The sequence below is a fragment of the Melanostigma gelatinosum genome (assembly GCF_949748355.1).
Source record: "Melanostigma gelatinosum genome assembly, chromosome: 21".
NCBI lineage: Eukaryota > Metazoa > Chordata > Actinopteri > Perciformes > Zoarcidae > Melanostigma > Melanostigma gelatinosum.
The window spans coordinates 21,280,190-21,287,689 of NC_136654.1; positions in this window are offsets into that span (position 1 = coordinate 21,280,190).

Genomic DNA, 7,500 nt, shown 5'->3' on the forward strand with positions numbered 1-7,500 from the left:
CTTAGTACTTCTGAGGAAGCGCTTCGAGTAACCCCTGAGCCTCAACGCACCAAAGAGGGTGCTGGTAGCCTCCTCCACATGCTCCGGGAAGGTGCAGATTCTGTGGAAGCGGATCAGCTGGGATTTGATGAGACCTCTGTACGTGTGCTTGGGGTGATAGCTCGACTTGTGAAGGAGTGCATGGCGGTCAGTGTCCTTAAAATATACCCTAGTGGCTAGTGTTTTCTGCTGGTCGCCGGAGTCACGGAAGAAGACCCGTGTGTCGAGGAACTCGACCGTGTCTGCCTGGATATTGTGTTTGAGTTTGATCCTGGGATGATGTGAGTTGAGGGTGTCCAGAAATGTATGAAAGTCCTGTTCTGTGTGATTCCAGAGGCCGAAGATGTCGTCCAGGTACCGGAAGTACAGGAGGGGTTTATATTGCATTTTGGTGAAGGCCTCCTCCTCCCAATGGGCCAGGTAGATGTCAGCATACGATGGTGAGTATTTCCGGCCCATTGCACAGCCACACAGCTGGAGATAGTGTTTATTGTTGAACTTGAAGTCATTTCTGGTGAGGGTGATTTGTAGTAACTGTATGATTTCTTTGTCGGGTCTGGCTGGATCTGGGTGTTTATTGAAAATGTGTTGAATGGCAGCAAGGCCGAGTGGTGTTTCAATATTCGTATAAAGGGAGTCTATGTCTATGGAAAAAAGGAAAGTGTGACCGGGTACTTGAAGGTTTTTTATTTTATTAACAAACTGGTAGGTGTCTTGAAGATAACTGGGATGAAGTCTGGAGAGTGGGTTGATGAAATGGTCTATGTATTCTGTTATTCTATATGTTTCGGAGCTACAGTCACTGACAATGGGGCGGCCGACCGGAACAACAGAGGGGACCGTCCACGTCCCAGGAGGCTTGTGGATCTTGGGGAGAAGGTAGAAGAGGCGAGGCCTGGGTTCATCTGGACCGTCCAGGTATTGTTTTTGTTTTGCAGTGATATGTTTGTTATGGTGTAGACTATGTGTAATGTTCCTTACAAGTTGTTGTGTTTCTAGTTGTATAGAATGTGTAAGTGGTTTATAGTATGTGTTGTCATTTAACTGTCTTTCGGCTTCTAAAATGTAGTTGTGTCTGTCCTGTAAAACTATTTGTCCCCCTTTATCTGCTGGTTTGATGACTATGTGTTTGTTGTTGCTAAGTGTTTTAATGATGCGTTGATGTTCCTGGCTAATGTTGGATTGCGTGTGTGTAGGGGGACGCCATCGTGTGAGTGTTTGTAAATTCATGTGAATTAATTGTGTGATTACTGGTGAGATGGTGTCCGAGCGTGGTTCCCAGATGGACGGTCCAGTGAAGGGTACAGGCTCCCGCCCCTGTGCTCCCCAGAAGTGGTCGATCAGTTTCAGCCTCCTGTGAAAGGTGTGGAGATCCCCCCTGAGCTCCGGTCGGGTGGGAGGTCTTGGTGTGGGAATGAAAGTGAGACCTTTTTCCAGTATCTCCAGCTGTGCGGCCGTGAGGGAGAAGGTAGAACAGAGGTTGGTGATATTGGAGGTATGGGGAGATGTATGATTACATTCCTCCCCAGTTACATGTTTAAATGTTGCTTCCAGTACCTGAGCAACACTCCGGCCGTCTCCGCTGTCCAGTGAATACCATCTTTTGGGTTGACGTGAAAGAGAAGTGGGTTAATTTCCGGAATGAAGTTGTATTTGTTAGCGATGAAAGTGTTAAACTGGGTGAGAAGTGTTTGTTTTCTGGGTGTCAGTGTGTCCGAAAAGTTGATAATTGGGATGTAGATGGTGGCGTTGGGAAAAGTGAGTTGGCTGGTCCTCCACAGATGTCCGAGTTGTTTTTGCATGGTGAGGAGATGGTTCTCTGCCAAACAGTTATTGAGGCCTATTGAGAGAATGATGTGTACTGTGTCTAACTGAGGAGGGAGTTTCTTAAATACGTCTGTGATATGGTAAAGGGTGGCTCCGGGGTAACTATCTATCTGTATGTGTGGATGTCTAAATGTTGGGATGCGTGCGAGGTTCGAGTCCCCAACAATCAGGGTCGTCTTCCGCACGTCCAGCGACCAGTCTTGTGATTTTCTATGGGTGTGGGGGTGTTTGTGGGGTTCTAGCCGTCCTAGGGAGCCAGGTGGCACCGCCGAGCCCCTGCTGTGGTTTGAGGTGGACAACTCAGGTGTTGGGGATGAAGTCAGCTTTTCGCTTTTTGTTGTTCCCTTCATCATCATGAGTCCGTTGTCCACCTCAGTGCCCGCCTGCGTGTTAGCGGGCCCGACGGCAACCAGCACTGGCTCCCTCTGCTGTCCGGGTGTTATTTCTGTCAATGGAGAGGATGAGATTGTGTTACTGCATGGTAGAGCAACATTACTGAGTAAGCATACATGTGAGGAGGAGGGGGGAGAGGAGGAGGGGGGTGCAGGTGGGTCGACGGAAGGGACAACCCGTGGGGCCAGTAGACGTTGGGGCTGTCTCTGGGGGAGGGCATGGAATTGTATTTTCACCTCCCGTCCGGGGTTGCGTCTGGGTTGCTGGGCTGTCCCCACATCAGGCCCACCCGTGTCCTCTCCAGGGGTACAGAGGTCTCGGTGAGTTGAGGTGGGATTGGATTGGGAGAGAGGGGGTGGGGAAGCATGGGGTGGGTGGGGGGAGGAAGAGCGGGCAGTGGGGATAGTGGCAGGTGGAAAAAAGGAGGGAGTGCAAGGTAAGGAGGTGGGGGGAGAAGAAGAGGGGGGAGAAGGTTGAAGAAGGTGGGGTTGCTGGAAAGGTAGGTTGGCTGGTGTTGGGAGTGGAGGAAAGTCCTGGAGGGAGAGCGGACCAAGGGAAGCAGCCTCCTCCGTTGGCGGGACCTTCGATATGATGTCCCGCAGTGTGTTGATGGAGGAGGGGGTGAGCTTCCTCCGGTATCTCGCTCTCCCCCACTGAATCGCCTTGTCAAAAATGACCTGGTTAAAAAGAGGAATTGTTTCCAGCCCCAAAGCAATCACCGTATCGTAATGTTCCCTAAGTATTGTCATGTTTGTGTGCATCCAGTTATCTGTGTTCTGCTGAACCTTGAGATATGTTATTTCAGTTGGTGATGCGGGCTTGATGAAGGAGGTAAGTCTTTTCACCTTCCTCATCATGCCCTGTGGAAATGTGTTGGTGTTAAATGTGTTGTTAAGAATTTCTGAATGATGGATGGCTTGAAGTATTTTAAAGTAGGTTTTGGTATGTGTGTGAATGTCTGAGGGTGTCTTATGTGTGTGTGAAGGCTGTTGGTTCTGACCCCTGGGGGGGAGGGAAGAGCGGTGTGGAACATCGCTCACCTCCACCCCAGGGGCAGAAACCAGTGGATTAAATCTATTTGTAAGAGTTATTGCTGGGTGGGTCATGCTGTAGGGCTGGAAAGAAAGTTGAAAGGTTGTAGGGGGGGGGGGGGGTTTCCAGTTGGATTGCCGGTGTCTTCCACAGAGAAGTCGTGTATCAGTCCGATTCCAACCCGGAGACAGGGTGGGACTTTCAGTCACAAAATAAAACAAGAGTCATTTGTTGAGCTGCTAAAAGGGATAACAAACAAAAACAATTCAAATAATTCAATCAATCCAAGAAAGATGGACGAGAATAAAGAAAGAACAGTTAAAAGAGAAAAGGCAATTCTTTTTAAATACTTTTAACACTGTAGCAAAAAGAAAAGGAGTTTTAAAACTAGGAACTGGTTGCAGCCAATTTAAAAACCCACCACCGGGCACTCACGTTCAGGGATCAGAGTGTTGTAGTAGATCCCCTTGTATTCCAAGGTATACACAGCAGGGTGTAATGTTCAGCAGTTAAAGAGTCAAAGGCTCCGAGTTTGGTGAATCCTGGCAGATGTCTTCAGTGTGCACACTCTTGCTGTTTGAATTCAGGTGACTCACCCTCGGCCTTGTCCTGCTCCAAGCCTTCTTAGCTGCGTTTTACAAGATGTGCAGCCATCGTGCGGGTTTAGGTGGCTAAAAAAGGCAATCGCTGTCCCAGTTTTAAAAGATCTAGACTTTAAAAATACAAAGTCTAAAAGCTTGCCATAAAAAAGTTTAAAAAGGAGAGAGAGTGGTCTCGACGTTTCGCCTAGTATCGGCTTCCTCAGGAGATTGTGTGAGCCTGCTGCCCATCTGTTTAAATCAAGGAAATGTTTGGGGCTGGGTTGCCATGTGGTAGTTTGTGATTGGCCCAGAAAATGTCACATGACTTCTTAGAAAAAAACCTTTCAACAAGCAAAACTTTATTTCCTATGGGCAGTGGCTGACACTAAAACAATAAGATGATAACAAGAAGTTAGAAAAAATAGAAAAAACTATATAGAAATAGAAATAAAAATAAAAAAAATAAACAAAATGGGGGGGGGGGGGGGGGTTTGTTTGGTTGTGGTTAGGATTAAGGTGAGGTTTAGGACATCCTAACTACAGTATAAAAGAAAAAGAAATCCCAGCAATAATCAAGAGCGTTTAAAAAATGGACTCAACAATAACTAAAAACAAATCAAGCTAGTTTATAATAAAATTGGTGGTCAAGGTCAGGGTTCGGTTAGGGTTAGGCACCAGCGTCCAAGCACACAAACTAAAAAGTAAAAGATAAAATTAATTAAAAGTGTATAAAGATAACACTGATGCCCCCTAGGCACGGGCAGGGTTAGGTTTAGTTAAGAGCGGGGCCCTCCTAAGAGGGCCACGAGGGGCACTGGCACAAGGGGGCTGTCCTTTAAAAAGGCTTTAAAAAAAACCCTAATAAAAAACAATTAAAAAACAATTAAACAATTTTATTAAAAACAGCCTGACAGCAGAGCAACCGCCAGCGGGACAGACGGAGAGGAGATGCTAAAAGGGGAAGGGAGGTTAAAAGGCACAATAATTATATAAATATAAAAAGATAATTTAACATATAATAAATGTAAACACACACACACATCTAAAACTTAAAAAAAATAAATAAATAGATAAGTGCTTTTAAAAATTAAGTGCTTTAAAATGTAAAAAAACATACAAAATTGGAAACATGTCTAAAATTATGCCAAATAACCCCCTCCAACTTCAGCCACACGGTTGGGAATCTAAAAAATGGGCCTCGTCTGCCTGTGGGGGGAGGGAAGGACATAGGGTGCATCTCCAACATGGGAAGATTTAAAATAAATAAATAAATAATCAGATAATTAAAAATATAAATAAATAATTTAACAATCATACACAATTAAAATCGTTAAGCGGGTGAATAAAAACATGCATAATATATTAAAACCAAACGTGAAAGACAAGTATAAATATATAAAATATTAATAAATAAATAAACATGTATATAATATAAGATAAATACCCTGCTGGAGATGTAATGGGGGAGAGAGAAGGGACAAAGGGATGGCAGGCGAGGCTCCAATAAAAACAGACTGGGAGTTAGTATTTTTCGTTCAGCCCGTGAGGGTCTATAGTACCCAGTCTGTGGATCCATTTCCTCTCCGCTGCTTGCCGCTGTGCCCCGCTCCACTGCCCGCTGCTCTCCAGGCCCACACTTTGGAGACCATGTGAGCCATGGAGTTTAAAATGTGCATATAGGACGCTCGTACCATTCCCACTATTGATCATATAAAAATGCTGCTTAATTCTAAGGTGCAGCTCATTCTTTGTCTCCCCCACGTATAGTTTGTGGCAGGCCCCGCATCTAAGAGCATAAACCACATTCGATGCTGTGGGTGGCAGGGCCTGCCCCAAGTTAAAACCGAGTTTGCTCTGGGGGTTAAAAACGTGGGGGAGACGCATAAAACCGATCTCCGAACCTCGAAGCGCCTCCCTCCTGGTCTCTGTTTTGTTCAGGTCAGTGTGGACCAGGATATCCTTTAGGTTTTTATTCCTACGAAAGGCGGAGATCATCCGGCACCCAACCAGGGCGGCACAGTCCTCCCTCGTCCCCTGGAAGTTGCTTCTCAGTGTCTTTAGAAAGTTGTGTGTCCCATCTGAGAAGGTTGTAATTAAGGGGACAAGGGATAGGTCGGACGGACGCACCTGGGTGTTGTTGTTGAAGGTGCCGGCTACCTCCGCCTTAGTACTTCTGAGGAAGCGCTTCGAGTAACCCCTGAGCCTCAACGCACCAAAGAGGGTGCTGGTAGCCTCCTCCACATGCTCCGGGAAGGTGCAGATTCTGTGGAAGCGGATCAGCTGGGATTTGATGAGACCTCTGTACGTGTGCTTGGGGTGATAGCTCGACTTGTGAAGGAGTGCATGGCGGTCAGTGTCCTTAAAATATACCCTAGTGGCTAGTGTTTTCTGCTGGTCGCCGGAGTCACGGAAGAAGACCCGTGTGTCGAGGAACTCGACCGTGTCTGCCTGGATATTGTGTTTGAGTTTGATCCTGGGATGATGTGAGTTGAGGGTGTCCAGAAATGTATGAAAGTCCTGTTCTGTGTGATTCCAGAGGCCGAAGATGTCGTCCAGGTACCGGAAGTACAGGAGGGGTTTATATTGCATTTTGGTGAAGGCCTCCTCCTCCCAATGGGCCAGGTAGATGTCAGCATACGATGGTGAGTATTTCCGGCCCATTGCACAGCCACACAGCTGGAGATAGTGTTTATTGTTGAACTTGAAGTCATTTCTGGTGAGGGTGATTTGTAGTAACTGTATGATTTCTTTGTCGGGTCTGGCTGGATCTGGGTGTTTATTGAAAATGTGTTGAATGGCAGCAAGGCCGAGTGGTGTTTCAATATTCGTATAAAGGGAGTCTATGTCTATGGAAAAAAGGAAAGTGTGACCGGGTACTTGAAGGTTTTTTATTTTATTAACAAACTGGTAGGTGTCTTGAAGATAACTGGGATGAAGTCTGGAGAGTGGGTTGATGAAATGGTCTATGTATTCTGTTATTCTATATGTTTCGGAGCTACAGTCACTGACAATGGGGCGGCCGACCGGAACAACAGAGGGGACCGTCCACGTCCCAGGAGGCTTGTGGATCTTGGGGAGAAGGTAGAAGAGGCGAGGCCTGGGTTCATCTGGACCGTCCAGGTATTGTTTTTGTTTTGCAGTGATATGTTTGTTATGGTGTAGACTATGTGTAATGTTCCTTACAAGTTGTTGTGTTTCTAGTTGTATAGAATGTGTAAGTGGTTTATAGTATGTGTTGTCATTTAACTGTCTTTCGGCTTCTAAAATGTAGTTGTGTCTGTCCTGTAAAACTATTTGTCCCCCTTTATCTGCTGGTTTGATGACTATGTGTTTGTTGTTGCTAAGTGTTTTAATGATGCGTTGATGTTCCTGGCTAATGTTGGATTGCGTGTGTGTAGGGGGACGCCATCGTGTGAGTGTTTGTAAATTCATGTGAATTAATTGTGTGATTACTGGTGAGATGGTGTCCGAGCGTGGTTCCCAGATGGACGGTCCAGTGAAGGGTACAGGCTCCCGCCCCTGTGCTCCCCAGAAGTGGTCGATCAGTTTCAGCCTCCTGTGAAAGGTGTGGAGATCCCCCCTGAGCTCCGGTCGGGTGGGAGGTCTTGGTGTGGGAATGAAAGTGAGA